Raw genomic sequence first — 15362 nt, forward strand, 5'->3', positions numbered from 1 at the left:
TGGACTCACAGTCAATGAAAAAGAAGTGTTAGCCCCATTATCTCTACTTTTCTTTAAGAAAAATGAAACCGATGTCAACTTGACACCATTTTTTTTCCAGTGGCAATTCTACCTTTTTAAAAGTAGCTGTCAAAATATAAGTATGCGTCGTATCTTCACATGGAAAACTTACATTTTTTTTTTCCGTGTTTGAAATTGAACCTAGGGTGTTGAGCGTACGAGGTGAGTGCTCTGAACTGTATTCCCGGCCCTATTTTAATCCTTCTAGAACTATCTATAAGAAAAGAGCAAAAAGGAATCTCGTACTTGAAAGCCCACCTCTATAAAGGCAGCAGATCCATCAAAAGAAACACTGACACTTTGATTCTAAAGCCTGCTGTCCATCAGTCACAGAGGGCTACTTCTGCACTGAGATGTTCCTCCCCCAATTCTTCACACTCCTGAAGGCTCAGAGAAGGGGTGTTATCACCCTGCCTCAGTTTTCCTAGAGTCAACAGTTTCCCTGCCCTTGAGTGCAGAAGAACGTTGGGTTCCCCACCCCCTTCAAAATTTAGGATCGTCCTTAAAAATATGACCTCAGGGGCTGGGGATTTAGCTCAGTGGTAGAGCGCTTACCTAGGAAGCGCAAGGCCCTGGGTTCGGTCCCCAGCTCCGAAAAAAAAGAACCAAAAAAAAAATATGACCTCGTGGCTGTTTATTTATCCCCACGAAGCTGCTCACTAAAAATCTCTTATTTTTTTCTCCTATTGGCTATATAAGGCTGTCCTGTAGGTAGCCAGGTGCTGAGACTATACTGGAAACAAAGTCTTTAATATAAATCATGTAACAGAACACCTCCAAGGGAAATTTTAAGTGATTCTTTATGTCCTGTGAGTCGAAGCATGCGGGAAAGTGCATTGTCGTTTCTCTAGACACGAATGTGCACAGCCGTCCGCATTCAATGCCTGGGAAAATCCTACCCTCACAGACTGAAGGCTAACAGTAATTATTCTCCACGGGTGATGCTCTGGTTGAGGACACTGAAGCGTGACACGTGGCCAGTGGCTCCCCCACTGCCAGCGTTGGAAGAGCGCTCTTTGATTTATGTCTCTAGCCTTTGCCTGCAGAACTCGAAGCTCTTTGCAACTCCATTTGGTAGACTTGACACCGGCCTGGAGCTTTGATTCGCAGCCACTCATCTCTGCTCTTGGCATTCCAGACTGGTGTGTCTGGTTCTGTGGCCGGTCAGCAGAAACAGCCTGCGCAGGTGTTGAACGCTTCTCTTCAGAGAATTCTGGAGACTTTTTCCTGTATCCCTCTTACCTGCTGTTCCTCCCTCCCTTCAGCTCCCCACACTCTGGCTTTCTGGGATTTCCAGAGTTCTCCGCTATTCCCATCTGCTCCACATAACAAACTAAAGTAACCAGCCTAGAACAGAAAGGCTGGTTTCATTTCCAAATCCTATTGCTAATGAGTTTACTCACATACCACTCACCCTGGGATGAAAGCCAATCATAACCAAGATGTATAGGTTCTGGGTTTTCAGGGACAGTCACGGTTTATGTCTATTTACCTAGGTCATTTATTCATAGTGCCTTCTTTTGCTCTTAAACATGACCTGAATTACGTAACAAATTGAATAGTCAACTTATTTATAATCTACTTGGGCTGCGTACAGTTCCTCTGTGGGATTTGCTAAGAAGTCTTTTGCTTCTTGATGTCTGCAAGAAATCAATTAACCTTCTTCCCTCCTAATGGAACCAGAGTATAGCCGTTCTGCTGGTAACTTTCCACTGCATCTACATGATAGCTGATGGCTTGTTTAATGGAAGAGTTATCACCAAGTCTTCATATATCTACCTGCCTAAAGAAAATTGCTGAATTAATACAATTCTAACTTAAATGGGTTTTTAAATAGAGTTTAAATTTTTTTACTTGAAATATGAAACGAACACATTTCATACTTCTCCAAGTACAGACAGTAGACATCCTGTGTAGACTAAGGGCGGTTTGTCTAATTCTAATATGATGACATTACAGGATAAACATGATTTCACTGTTGCTTCTGATTTGCAGAACCATCTTATATTTATTATCACATTCTGCCCAATATATTAATTCTTACAATAGATGACATTAACTATCCTTCAGAAGAAACTGCAAGACCTAGAGGAAAGAATTGTTGCAGAGTCCTTTGGCAAATTAGCAGAGTTGAGACTAGAACTCAGGCCTTCGGGGCTCAGTACTCTGTATCTGTCATTCTTCTAGGTACCTCATATGTCCCAGCAGTGCTGTTACTTCACAGTAGTGTGATTCTTCACTCCTCTTGGGACTTGGGGTTTTAACCTCTCTATTGTGTTTGCTTTTCTTTGTACCTCTGTGTTTTTATTGGTTTTCCTACAAGCTTATTAAAGTAAGAACACCCAAATGGAATCCAGGATTAATCCCTCTTAATGAGATTTCCAGGGTCCTTTGAACAAAAGCAGTGGGCAACTCAAGCTATTTGTATAGCTGTCCATGCTAAATCCTAAAGTAAACACTGTGTGTTTTGGGATGGTTAATGAGCTCAGTCCTCAGAGGCAGAAATCATCCGCCAAACAGAGACTTTGCATCTACTCCCATAGCAAAACCCTAAACTGACCTTCCCGTACAGCTGTAATCTAGGTCTTCAAGAGGGGAGCTTAGGGAGGATAGCCATGAATTCTAGGCTAGCCTGGACTACAGAGTGAGCCTCACTTCAAAGTGATGGGAATAAGCTGTGGGATGACTCATCCTTTTAATAACACCATCTGTGAGGCAGAGACATGTGGATCTCTGTGAGTTCTAGGTCAGCCTGGAATTCAAAGTGAGATCCAGGCCAGCCTGGGGTTAGTAGTCAGACCTTATCTAAGGAATGAAGGAGGGCGGGAGGAAGGGAGGGAGGGAGGAAAAGACATTTTTGAAAATATATCTATGTCCCTTTCAATATTCTTCTGAGAATTCTTTTTTATTTAAATTTTATTTTTTGCTTACTCACTTTACATCCTGCTCAATGCCCCCTCCCAGTCACCCACACACACAATTTACCCCCATCTTCCCCTCCTCTTCTTCTCTAAGCTGGTGGAGCCCGGGTGGGTATCCCTTGACACTTCAAGTCTCTGCAAGACTAGGTGCTTCCTCTCCCACTGAGGCCAGGCAAGGCAGCCCAGCTTGAAGAACATGTCCCACAGACAGGCAACAGCTTTTGGGCTAGCCCTTGATTGCTTGGGACCCATGTGAAGACCAAGCTGCACATCTGCTACGTACGTGCAGGGAGGCCTAGGTCTATCCCATGTATCTTCATCGGTTGGTAGTTCAGACTCAGAACCACAAGGATCCAGGTTAGTTGATTCTGTTGGTCTTCCTGAAAGGTTACTATCCCTCTTTGGGCCCACAATCCTTCCTTTTATTCCACCATAACAGTCCCCATCCAATAAGTGTGTTTGTATCTGTCTGAGTCAGTTGCTGGTGGAGCCTCTCAGAGGACAGCTTGCTCCTGTCTACAAGCATAACAGAGTATCATTAATAGTGTTAAGGAGTGGTGCTTGCCCATGGAATGGGTCACTTCTGAGCACTCTTACACGTGCCATCTCTTCAGTATCAGAGACACTATGGGCACCAATTTCCCAGTGTGTCCCATCTTCCCAATGGCAGTCACTCCTGGGGGTTTTGGTTAAACAGATAATCAGATATCGTCATGTATTCTCAATACTAGACAAAATATTAAAACCGAGATGAGCTATAGAGACTAGAAATATGTTTCTCAGGGTTCCAAAAGCTGATGAGTCCAAGAGAAGAGAGCATTTAGATTCAGTGTCACATGAGAGCCCAATTTTTAGCTGACAGCCAGCTTCCTCTCTCTTCATTAATGACACAACTCTGGAGTATAAGGGCACCAATACTAATCTTACTGACTTTGCTCTTAATGACCCAATAAATTTCCAAAAGCCCACATACTAATACAACAGCCTTGGAGGCCAGGATTTCAACATAGGAAATGAGAGGGCATACACAGCTCCACAGCATAGCACTAGGTTTACCCCAAAACTGCCAAGTCGAGTACTTCTACAATCAGACAAAACCCTACTCTCCTCTCCCTCTCCCTCTCCCTCTCCCTCTCCCTCTCCCTCTCCCTCTCCCTCTCCCTCTCCCTCTCCCTCTCCCTCTCCCTCTCCCTCTCCCTCTCCCTCTCCATCCCCTCTCTTAGCTCTTAAGTCCTCATGACTACTAAATCCATTTTTTATTCTCTGACATAACTGTCTTCTTCACAGATATAGATCGCAGATGTCCAGAAGAATGGTCAGGTGTAACGTAGAGTAAATTTACTTGGAGAGAAAAAAATCCAAGAATATTTTATTTCCCACTCCTCTAGCTTTTATTAGGATAGTGGTTATTAAACTTCACCCTTTATAGCTCATAAAGGGATTGTCAAAAACAGATGGCTAGGCTGAAACCTTCTGAGTCTTTCAGTCTGAAATGAGGCTAAAGAACTTATATTTTAAACACAGTTGTTTCAAACTTATGTTTTGAACACAGTTGTAATACTGTTGCTGAAGGATGGGGGAGTGTAGCTATTGGTTGGCTTGGACCAACAGTCTCAGCGTCTTGGAAATAAATACCTTTCTAAAGATGATTTTGTTAATCTTCATATAATATGTTTAGGAAGCGTTGGTTTTAGGTATCATTTCTAAGAAGTGGTAAATCCCCTGGCTGGCTCAAAATTCAAAGGAGCACAACAAGCCAGTAAGAGCAGCCAGAAGAGACCCCACCACACAGCTCTGTAAAGTAGGGTCACAGCACCGGAAAACCAAGAAGAGACAGCATTGTATCACCTACGTCTCTCCTTTTTAAAAATTATATTTTTAGCTTTAGTGTATATGTATGTGTTTGTTGGGAGGAAGATAGAATATGTGGGAAGGCTTACTGCTTACAGCGGCCAAAAGAGGGTATTGGATCCCCTGAAGCTGGAGTTACAGGCAGTTGTGAGCCACCAAATATGGCCTCTGAGAATTAACTCAGGTCCTCTGAAAGAGAGGTGCTTAAACTTGATGGCTGAGCGATCTCCCCCGCCCTCACTTAAAGTTCTAATTAAAGCACAATGAATAACAGATCAAGACCCTTACCTTCAGTGCCTCACATGGAGTATTAATAACTCGATTATTACTGTCTCTCTCCATCCGAACTGTTAGGGACCTTCATAAAAGGGTACCGAAAATCAAAATAAGGTATAGCTTGCCTAAACAATTCTCTTTACCATCACTCCAGACTTCACTCACTCTCAAGTTAATTCCTGGTGGGTCAGTTTCATTTTAAATACATATTGATATGGCTGAACTGTAGTTTTTCTATCTTTGAGGAAGGTTTTGTGTGTGTGTGTGTGTGTGTGTGTGTGTGTGTGTGTGTGTGTGTGTGTTTAATTAAAACTCTTAGAACTAAGTGTAACACTACCTTGCTATGCTCAACCCAGTCCAATGACTTCATTAGAGACAGCCTCAGGATAAAGGCTGGGCTCAGGCTCTCTGACCTTGCAAGGGTCTGTGGATTTTAAACTTCTTTTTATTGAAAAGAAATTCTGAGGATACAGTGTACAGCACAGACAGGATAGTGGTTTCCTACTATGCACAAAACCCTACGTTTAATCCCCGAACCACGGGGACCCTGATGTGATAGAGCTTACCTGTGACCTTTGGAAGGGAGGAACAAAAGTTCAAGACCAGACACACAGGATCACCCTCAGCTGTATCTTAACTCAAAGGCCACATAAAATGCTGTTGTGAATAAACAAACACTAAGGTTACTTTTTTCCTTTGTAGGCTGCTTATACCTCATTGTTAGCTTACAGCAATTCCACTAGGCTCCCCACAGGGAGCTAGCCACGGCTTACACCCTCAGTGGCACCATTATCTGCTGCCATTACCTGAGGAGATAGCACATAAAAGAACTGCCCCACCACTCCAGCTTTCTCTCCTTCTCCCTCTCCCTCCCCTCCCCCTCCCCCTCTTCCTCTCTCTTTCTCACCCTCTCTCTCTCCCCCACCCTCTCTTCCTTGCTCTCTGTCTCTCTCTATCTCTGTCTCTCTTCCCACGTGTTCCAGTTCAGCCTGTCTCTCCCCTTTTCCGGCCTTCTCTGCCTTGCCCCTTCTCTGCCCCACCCCTTCTCTGCCTTCCTGGCTCTGCCCCCATCTGTCTGCCTGTCTAGTGTCTCCTCTTTTGCCTCTAGCCCTTCTCCAGGCCCTCACTCCCCTCCCTTCCCACAAATAAGGTTCCTCTATACCAGATCTGTTGCATGCAATAATTTCGCAGGGGGAAACCTTGGCATGGGCCCACTCACTGCGTTATATTTCATAAACTCATCCTGTCTGCAAAAATAAAATTTTAATTTTAAATACTTTTTCAGTTTTTTTCCCCCTCTTTTTAGCTTATTTAAGTTTTGGTCACTAACACCACACAGAATAAGTTCTTCTCATTATCTTCTTTGAATATTTTTCTTTAATCATTTTGTATGCTACAGACACATGAAAAAGAATTCATGGGAAGTCTGTTTCACTTTTCAAATTTCTACCATCCAGAAAACTGATGTGGAATTTATAAAGTGCATCTGTACCAATAATCCAGACCATATATATTTATATTTTATGGTGGAAAAAAAATGCTGTCCTCAGACAATGAATGCCTTCACTCATAAAATGTTTACCAAACATGGGTGTCTAAGTTTGACCCTCAGAACATATGTAAGATGCTATTTGTGGTAGCTTGCTTATAAGCCCACTGTTCAGAAGAGTGACAGGCAGATCCCTGGGGCCTGGCTTACCACTCCAGCCTAATGCAGGAGCTCCAGGCTGATACGAGACTCTGCTTTTAAAAGGAGGAAGGGGTGCTGGAGAGATGGCTCAGTGGTTAAGAGCCCTAACTGTTCTCAAAGAGGACTTGAGTTTCATTCCCTAGACCTCCATTGGGCGGCTTACAATGAAACTCCAGCTCTAAAGGAACCCACACCCTTCTCTAGCCTCCGAGAGCACCTGTACAAGTGCCCATGCCCACCATCGGATATAAACAATAAAACATAATCTTAAAAACTAAATCTTTTTAAAAAGAAGAAAAGATAAGATTAACCTCTGGCTTCCACATGCATTTGCCCATTCACATGAGCACATGAGCACAAATGTATACACACACACACACACACACACACACACACACACACACACACAGTAGATCCGAAAGCTCCCCTTAAAATCAAAAGGTTAAGCAGAGCATCTGGAAATCAAAAGGATAGAGTTCTGTAACTAGAATTGTCAATTCCGGTAAGAAGCAAAGACGAAAACTCCTAGCTATGTGCACCAACCTAATAAAATAGGGATTAAAGGAAGTAGGAAAGTGTCCAGGGCTGAGGGTTAGAAAGACAGAAAGAAAAAAAGAAACAAGAAAGCTTCAATTTTCCTAAAAACAATTTTTTAGTGTCCCTGAGGAAGCAGCAGGGAAGTGCCTGAGTGACAGAGATGTCAGAGAAATGACCTCAGCAAAGAAGTGCTGTGCTTGGAGGAAGGTAACACTCTCATTATTATCTACCCGCCAGCAAACGGTGAGGGTCGGGAGCAGGCGTTCTCCAAACACAAATTCAGTCAAAGATGCGATTTTTAAAGAAGGGAAGCTCAAAGGAGTAGTGAGTGATGAGAGGCAGTCACTGAAGTGCTTAAAATAAAACCATCTCTGTGGTGATTCATCTGTAGAGCAAACGCCTCTGGTTAAGACAGAACTGAGGTGCGGTCCTTTGACTGGGTGTGACAGACTGGAAGAGCTAATGACCTTGTTTCTCCATGCCTCAGGCATCAGACCTCTGCCAGGAACCTGCCCATGGGGTCTGGGATTTAAACTCCTCAGGGAAGAAAGCTACCAGGAGAAAGGAGCCACAGCTTCTGGAGACTGACAGATCTCTGTCTTGACAGCACTGTACTGTTTGCTCTCTGGCCCGTCCTCTACATCAGAGCTGAAGCACTGGCCAAGATGGAAGGCTTTGGCAAAATCATACTGCTCCTCTTTTTGTTTGTTTTCTAAACTATCCTTTATTTCTTTTTAATTTTATATTTATTTACATCTCAAATGCTGTCCTCCTCCCAGTACACCCTTCCCAATACTTTATTCCTTTCAACCCTGAATCACCCTCCAAGAAGAACATGAAAACATCCGTGAGTGTCATTCCTTTGGGGCCCTGAAGATGAGAGGCTCTGTCAGTCACATCCCGACTCTTCTGGCCCTGCTTACAACCATCTTTGCCTGTCTTTTTCCCCTATGCATGAACTGTCTTGTCTACCTTTGGTAATTTTCTCTGATGACCCAACACCCTCTCTAGATTCAACTTAAGATGTGTTTATTGAGTATTAAAAGAAATGAGGCCTGATATAGGCCTGCTTAGCTATGAAAGCAGCCGCTGCTGTCTTTCATTCCTGTTTGACAGTGGGTCAATACCCATTCCTCTAAACAGTCTTCTCAGGGCTGTAGTAATGGTGAAGTATGAAAATGAACATGAAATCGCTTTGTAACTCGCAAGCAAAGACGTACAAGAAAGCAGTTAATATTTAACGGACCCTTACCCCACCACCGAAAGCTTATCTAAGTGATTCTCAGACTGTAGCGTCAACCTTACACAATTTGGGGAAGTAGAAAGATGTTCTTTATCAGGAACACTGGAAGGACTTAATGGGAAGAGAGCTAATGACTGTGTTTCTTCAGTCCTTAAACATTAGTCAGCTACCAATGAGAGAAAACAATGAAAATCAAGACAGGAAACAAGAATACTCAATCATCCTTAAAGACTCTGAATGAAAGATGTGGAGACAAGATGCACTGTTAAAGCAGAACCCACATAGCCAACCTTTGATGGTTCACAAGAGTGTACCTGGAACTGAATTCTTAGATTCTTATTGGGAAGGTCTTTAAAATCAAGAACATGGCTTATGCCTTACTGGGAAAAGGCATACCTCCAGCTTGATGATCTGAGTTCAATGCCTGGAATCTTATGCTCGCTAGTTTTATGTCAGTTTAAATCATCTACAGATGATTCAACTGAGAAATGTCCCCACCAGACTAGCCCAAGGCAAGTCTGTAGCGTGTTTTCTTGGTTGATGATTGATGTGGGAAGGCCCAGGTCACTGTGGTACCATCCCTGGGCTTGGTGGCCCTGGGTGCCACAAGAAAGCAGGCTGAGAAAGCCACAAGGAACAAGCCAGTAAGCAGCAATTGGCCAGGCCTTCTGCATCAGCTCCTTCCCTGATGTCCCTGAATGACGGACTACACAGTGTAAACCAAGATAATTCCTTTCCTCCCTAAGTTGCCTTTGGTCATGACACTTCATTACAGTGACTGAAAAGTAACCAAGACAAACCAAGATGGTAAAAGAGAGAACTAAGCTCTGGGACTTGTCTTCCGACTCATACACATTCACAGACAAACACGTGTGATGCCGTTTGTAAAGAATTTGTTTCTTTGGGCTGATTCTACATTTGCATGTGAAGTTTTGTCTAAAATACTATCATAATTATGTTATAATAGCTAAGCTACTCACTGCTTGAAAATGTCTCTTTGTTTATCTTATCAGGTCTATCAATATTATTCACAGTTTAATTTAGAATTATATATATATACATATATATACATGTATGTATATTAGAATACCAGGCTTGGAGTGTGGATCAGCTGGAAGCATGCCTTCTTTACATGATTAGGGCTCTGTCTTGGATCCTCAGAACTGAATTGAGAAGTAGGGGCAGAAGGGTTGGAAGTTCAAGGTCATTTCACCTAACATAGGGCATACCAGGCTAGCCTGAGCTACTTCAAACTCAACACAAATTAACTGATTTTATTTTAAAGGGTGTTTTAAAAAATGCAATAGCCTTCTGCTCCTTATATATTAAATCATATAACCTAATCAAAGTGTATAAAAAATGAAAGTTGAGTTTATTATACAGTCGAATCATGATATACTTTGCCCAATATTAAAATTATTGTATTTGCTTTAAATATATTGCCACTAAAATTATAACTTACCAGAAGAATGAGGATTTTGGAAGGAAGTTGCTGTCATGGAAATTTGCAATAAAACAAAATGGTGCAGAAGATATTGGGTTTTATCGCTAATTTAGTTTTTTGGGTTTGAACACTGAACCAAGAGTAACTGCTCTAATCAAAGTGTGGCAGGTAATGGCACATAGACTTGGCTGATAAATGTGTCTCATGTTCAGAATATGAGGTGAGCTGTGTTTGTTCAGTTTCATTCCATTCTGAGACAAGTGAAATTGAGGAAGTTCTGCTATGAAATGAAGCTATTTTCTACAGTTTGTTCCTGACAAGGTATATTGCAGCCCTAACCGGAAAAAAAAGGGGGGAGAGACAATTAATCATCCTGCTTATAGCACGTCGACCTAACAGAAACAAGATAAGCAAAGAAACACAATGTAAGGCTTTAAACTGCTTTCCAACAAGGGCTCCTTAGAGGCAGGAATCGGCCCATCCAAAACACATTAGTTGATGCTTGGTGTCTGTTATTGTTGAATGGATAATGAGCAGAAAGCCCACTCTCCTGCACTACTCTGACTATTTCCCATGACTTTCCCTTGACAATGGAAAGCAGGAACAAAGAGAGAAAACAGAGGGTGAGAAAGAGAGAGAGAAGGGCAGAAATAACATGATAATGTAAAGGCAACCCACACTCTCCAACACAAGGAAGCATACCTTAACTGGATGCTTTTATTTCTGTGCTTCTATCTCTTTGTCCTGGTTGCTTCAAGAGAAAAACAAAAACAGAATATGTGAAATTCGTAGCTTTGGCAAGTGAAGAAAAATAAGTCTCCATAAAAGAGCTCAAATCCATGTCTACTTTGAACCTTGTAGAATTCTGAGACTCCGTACTTATATGACCCTTGCTCTCTCCCCATTTGGAAGAAGGAGGGCTCATAATGGGCTTCCCTCTCCCACTCAGGCTGACATTTTAGCCTATTCTAAAGGCACACAGCAGCAATATTCACCAGAAAGAACACAAATACATGGGGGCTTCCATTTAACTAATGAAAATGGCAAGTATAGACTTGTTCTATTGAGTCACTTGGGGGAGATACACATCCTAATGGCTTAGACTTCAGTAAAGCAAGGCAGGAGAGACCCATTGTGTAGTAGTTTTAGGACTCTTCAGTGCTAATGGAATGAGCCCTAATCCTTCTAAGAGAGCCCCAGGGAACCAGAAGCTTGGGGAGACAAAGAGCTAGTGAAAGCAGAATATCCACTATTTTCATATTATCCATTTGTAAGCAGGAGCCTGGGACTTGAGAGCCTTGCAAGTCATTGATATTGATTTCCAAAACTAATTAAGCAACAAGAAATGCTTAAAACTGACAAAGGAGACATGTCAAAGGCAAACACTGGGCTCTCGTAGCCACAAAAATTCTCCAGAAGAAACTAAAGAAGTTACTGACTGGCCTATAAGCTCGCTTTCATCTTGCTCATGCTGCTGAACCACACAAATGGAAAAGAAGCCAAAACCATGGTTTTCATTATTCCCCTAATGGTGACTGTGTTGACCCCAGGTAAGAAAGACACAATGCTTTTGACCAGCGTTGCTTATTCGAAATCACTGCAAGAGGAACGACCTCAGCTATACTTGCAGGAAAGCCAGGATCTGTCTGTGTTTCCAATTTCAATGTCACCACCTCTAATGTTGTAGAAGTTTGGCTTTGCTTCTAATTAGCTATAGAACCAAAGGCACATGACTTAATGATTTTATTTTAATTAATCTATGTCTTTGGAGTAGTATAGCTGGGTCCTCAGATAGTACTATGTCCAATTCTCTGAGGAACCTCCAGACTGATTTTTAGAGTGGTTGTACCACCTTGCAATCCCACCAACAATGGAGGAATGTTTCTCTTTCTCCACATCGTTGATGGCATTTGCTGTCACTTGAGTTTTGATCTTAGCCACTCTGACTGATGTGAGGTGGAATCTCAGGGTTGTTTTGATTTGCATTTCCCTGATGACTAAGGATGTTAAACATTTCTTAGGTGCTTCTCAGCCATTTGGTATTCTTCAGTTGAGAATTCGTTGTTTAGCTCTGTATCTCATTTTTAATAGGATTATTTGATTCTCTGGACTCTAACTTCTTTGTATGTATTATATATTAGCCCTCTATCGGATGTAGAATTGGTAAAGATCTTTTCCCAATCTGTTGGTTGCCATTTTGTCCTATTGATAGTGTCCTTTGCCCTAGAGAAGCTTCACAAATTTATGAGATCCCATTTGTTGATTCTTGATCTTAGAGCATAAGTCATTGGTGTTCTGTTCAGGAAAATTTCTCCCTGTTTTTATATGTTCAAGGCTCTTCCCCACTTTCTCTTCTAGTAGTCTGAGTGGATCTGGTTTTATGTGGAAGTCTTTGATCCACTTGGACTTGAGCTTTGTACAAGAAGATAAGAATGGGTCAATTTGTATTCTTCTACATGCTTGTTCCAGTTGAACCAGCACCATTTGTTGAAAATGCTGTCCATTGGATGGTTTAGGCTCCCTTGTCAAAGATCAAGTGACCATAGGTGTGTGGGTTCATTTCTGGGTCTTCAATTCCATTCCATTAATCTACCTGCCTGTCTCCTTTGTACCAATACCATACAGTTTTTATTATAATTGTTTTGTAATACAGTTTGAGGTCAGGGATGGCGATTCCCCCAGAAGTTCTTTTATTGTTGAGAATAGTTTTCACTATCCTGTTTTTTTTTGTTTTTGCTTTTTTGTTATTCCAAATGAATTTGCAAATAGCTTTTTCTTTTTTCTTTTTTCCCCCATCTTTATTAAATAGGGTATTTCTTATTTACATTTCATATGTTATTCCCTTTCCCGGTTTCCATCCCCCTAACGCCTCTGCCTCCCATTCTATACAGGAGTTCCCCTCCCAATACTCCCCCCATTACTGCCCTCCCCACAAGATTCCCATTCCCTGGGGGTCCAGCCTTGGCAAAACCAAGGGCTTCCCCTTCCACTGGTGCTCTTACTAGGATATTCAATGCTACCTATGAGGTCAGAGTCCAGGGTCAGTCCATGTATAGTCTTTAGGTAGTGGCTTAGTCCCTGGAAGCTCTGGTTGCTTGGCATTGTTGTTCATACGGGGTCTCAAGCCCCTTCAGCTCTTTCAGTCCTTTCTCTGATTCCTTCAACGGGGGTCCTGTTCTCAGTTCTGTGGTTTGCTGCTGGCATTTGCCTATCTATGTATTTGCCGTATTCTGGGCTGGAGAAATGGCTCAGTGGTTAAGAGCACTAACTGCAAATAGCTTTTTCTAACTCTATGAAGAATTCAGTTTGAATTTTGATGGGTATTGCATTGAATCTGTAGATAGCTTTCAGCAAGATGGCCCTTTTTACTATATTAGTCCTGCCAATCCAGGAACATGGGCGATCTTTCCATCTTCTGAGATCTTCTTTGATTTCTTTCTTCAGAGACTTAAAGTTCTTGTAATACAGATCTTTCACTTGCTTGCTTAGAATCATACCAAAGTATTTTATATTATTTGTGACTACTGTGAAAGGGTGTTGTTTCCCTAATTTCTTTCCCAGCCCATTTATCCTTTGAGTAGAGGAAGGTTACTACTTTGTTTGCATTAATTTTATACCCAGCCACTTTGCTGAAGTTTTTTATCAGGCTTTGGAGTTCTCTGGTGGAATTTTTGAGGTCACTACCATATCATTTGAAAATGGTGATATTTCGACTTCTTCCTTTCCAATTTGTATCCCTTTGACCTCCTTTTGTTGTCTACTTGCTCTGGCTAGGATGTCAGGTAATATATTGAATAAGTTGGGAGAGAGTGGGTAGCTTTGTCTAATCCCTTATTTTAGTAGGATTGCTTCAAGTCTCTCACTATTTAGTTTGATGTTGGCTAGAATTTTCATTCTTAAATTGTACAGTGTTCTATTATCCTGTCCAAATGAAAATAATATGTAGTTTTAAAATTATAATAAAGTCAAATAAATTAACTCTATTTAAATGTAAGAATGAATCTGAAAGATAGGGAACATGTTTTCTCTCCTTTGCAGTGGTAGGGTAGTGCTATCAGACTTAACAAAGTAACACTACCACCTACCATTGAAAAGGTGAGATAGCCAGCCATCTACTCATTCTGTAAGTTATTGATTGATTCATTAGTCAAGCATTTACCGAGTAGCTGAGGAACACTAGTTCATATGCATTTGCAAAAGTTCATAATACTGCTTCCTGGCAAAGCTTTTCCCTGTGAAGCTGGTCACTTAATCAAATTTATAGCAGAACCAGTCAAACACTCTATAAACCTTGCCAGGGGCTGAAAATCCTCTTAATGGATTAGAAAACCACAGCCACGTAAGGTTTAGAAGAAAGTTTATTCTTTACAGTAATATTACAGTCTGCTACTGTTGTTTATAAAAGACAACTAAGAAATTTTAAAGCAACTGAAGATGACTCAGAAAATAAGAAAATATTGTGTCTTCAACCTTTACAGAATAAAAGTATTTAATCTTCACTACAGGAGCAATACTAGGGATAGACAGCCTTGGGAGTTGAAGATCCTGTCTTCCTTATCCTAAATACTCCCTCGGGGCCTAGCTAGCAAAGAATGAGCAATGCTTCACAAGGAAGCAGTTCTGAATCTTGTCAGTACTACCCACATCCTCTTGATCCATAACTAGTTGTTTCACAATTAATTTATTAATAACAGGTAAAAATCCAAATTTTCTGCACATTCTATTGAGTTAAGGGAACCTGAAACTTTTCTTTTCTTTTTTTTTTTTTTTTTTTTATTAACTTGAGTATTTCTTATATACATTTCGAGTGTTATTCCCTTTCCCGGTTTCCGGGCAAACATCCCCCTCCCCCCTCCCCTTCCTTATGGGTGTTCCCCTCCCAACCCTCCCCCCATTGCCGCCCTCCCCCCATAGACTAGTTCACTGGGGGTTCAGTCTTAGCAGGACCCAGGGCTTCCCCTTCCACTGGTGCTCTTACTAGGATATTCATTGCTACCTATGGGGTCAGAGTCCAGGGTCAGTCCATGTATAGTCTTTAGGTAGTGGCTTAGTCCCTGGAAGCTCTGGTTGCTTGGCATTGTTGTACTTTTGGGGTCTCGAGCCCCTTCAAGCTCTTCCAGTTCTTTCTCTGATTCCTTCAATAGGGGACCTATTCTCAGTTCAGTGGTTTGCTGCTGGCATTCGCCTCTGTATTTGCTGTATTCTGGCTGTGTCTCTCAGGAGCGATCTACATCCGGCTCCTGTCGGTCTGCACTTCTTTGCTTCATCCATCTTGTCTAATTGGGTGGCTGTATATGTATGGGCCAAATGTGGGACAGGCTCTGAATGGGTGTTCCTTCA

General features: G+C 41.8%; 1 long non-coding RNA gene across 1 annotated transcript; it reads right to left on the bottom strand.

Moving 5' to 3' along the window:
- Positions 1-4212: 4212 nt before the first annotated feature.
- Positions 4213-14011, bottom strand: LOC134482370 (uncharacterized). Its single transcript, XR_010058380.1, has 3 exons — positions 10725-14011; positions 5675-5765; positions 4213-5190 (listed from the first exon to the last, which is right to left on the bottom strand). It is a non-coding gene; the product is annotated as an uncharacterized LOC134482370 (long non-coding RNA).
- Between the last annotated feature and the right edge of the window lie 1351 nt (positions 14012-15362).

This window comes from Rattus norvegicus, chromosome 16 (genome assembly GCF_036323735.1).
Source record: "Rattus norvegicus strain BN/NHsdMcwi chromosome 16, GRCr8, whole genome shotgun sequence".
NCBI lineage: Eukaryota > Metazoa > Chordata > Mammalia > Rodentia > Muridae > Rattus > Rattus norvegicus.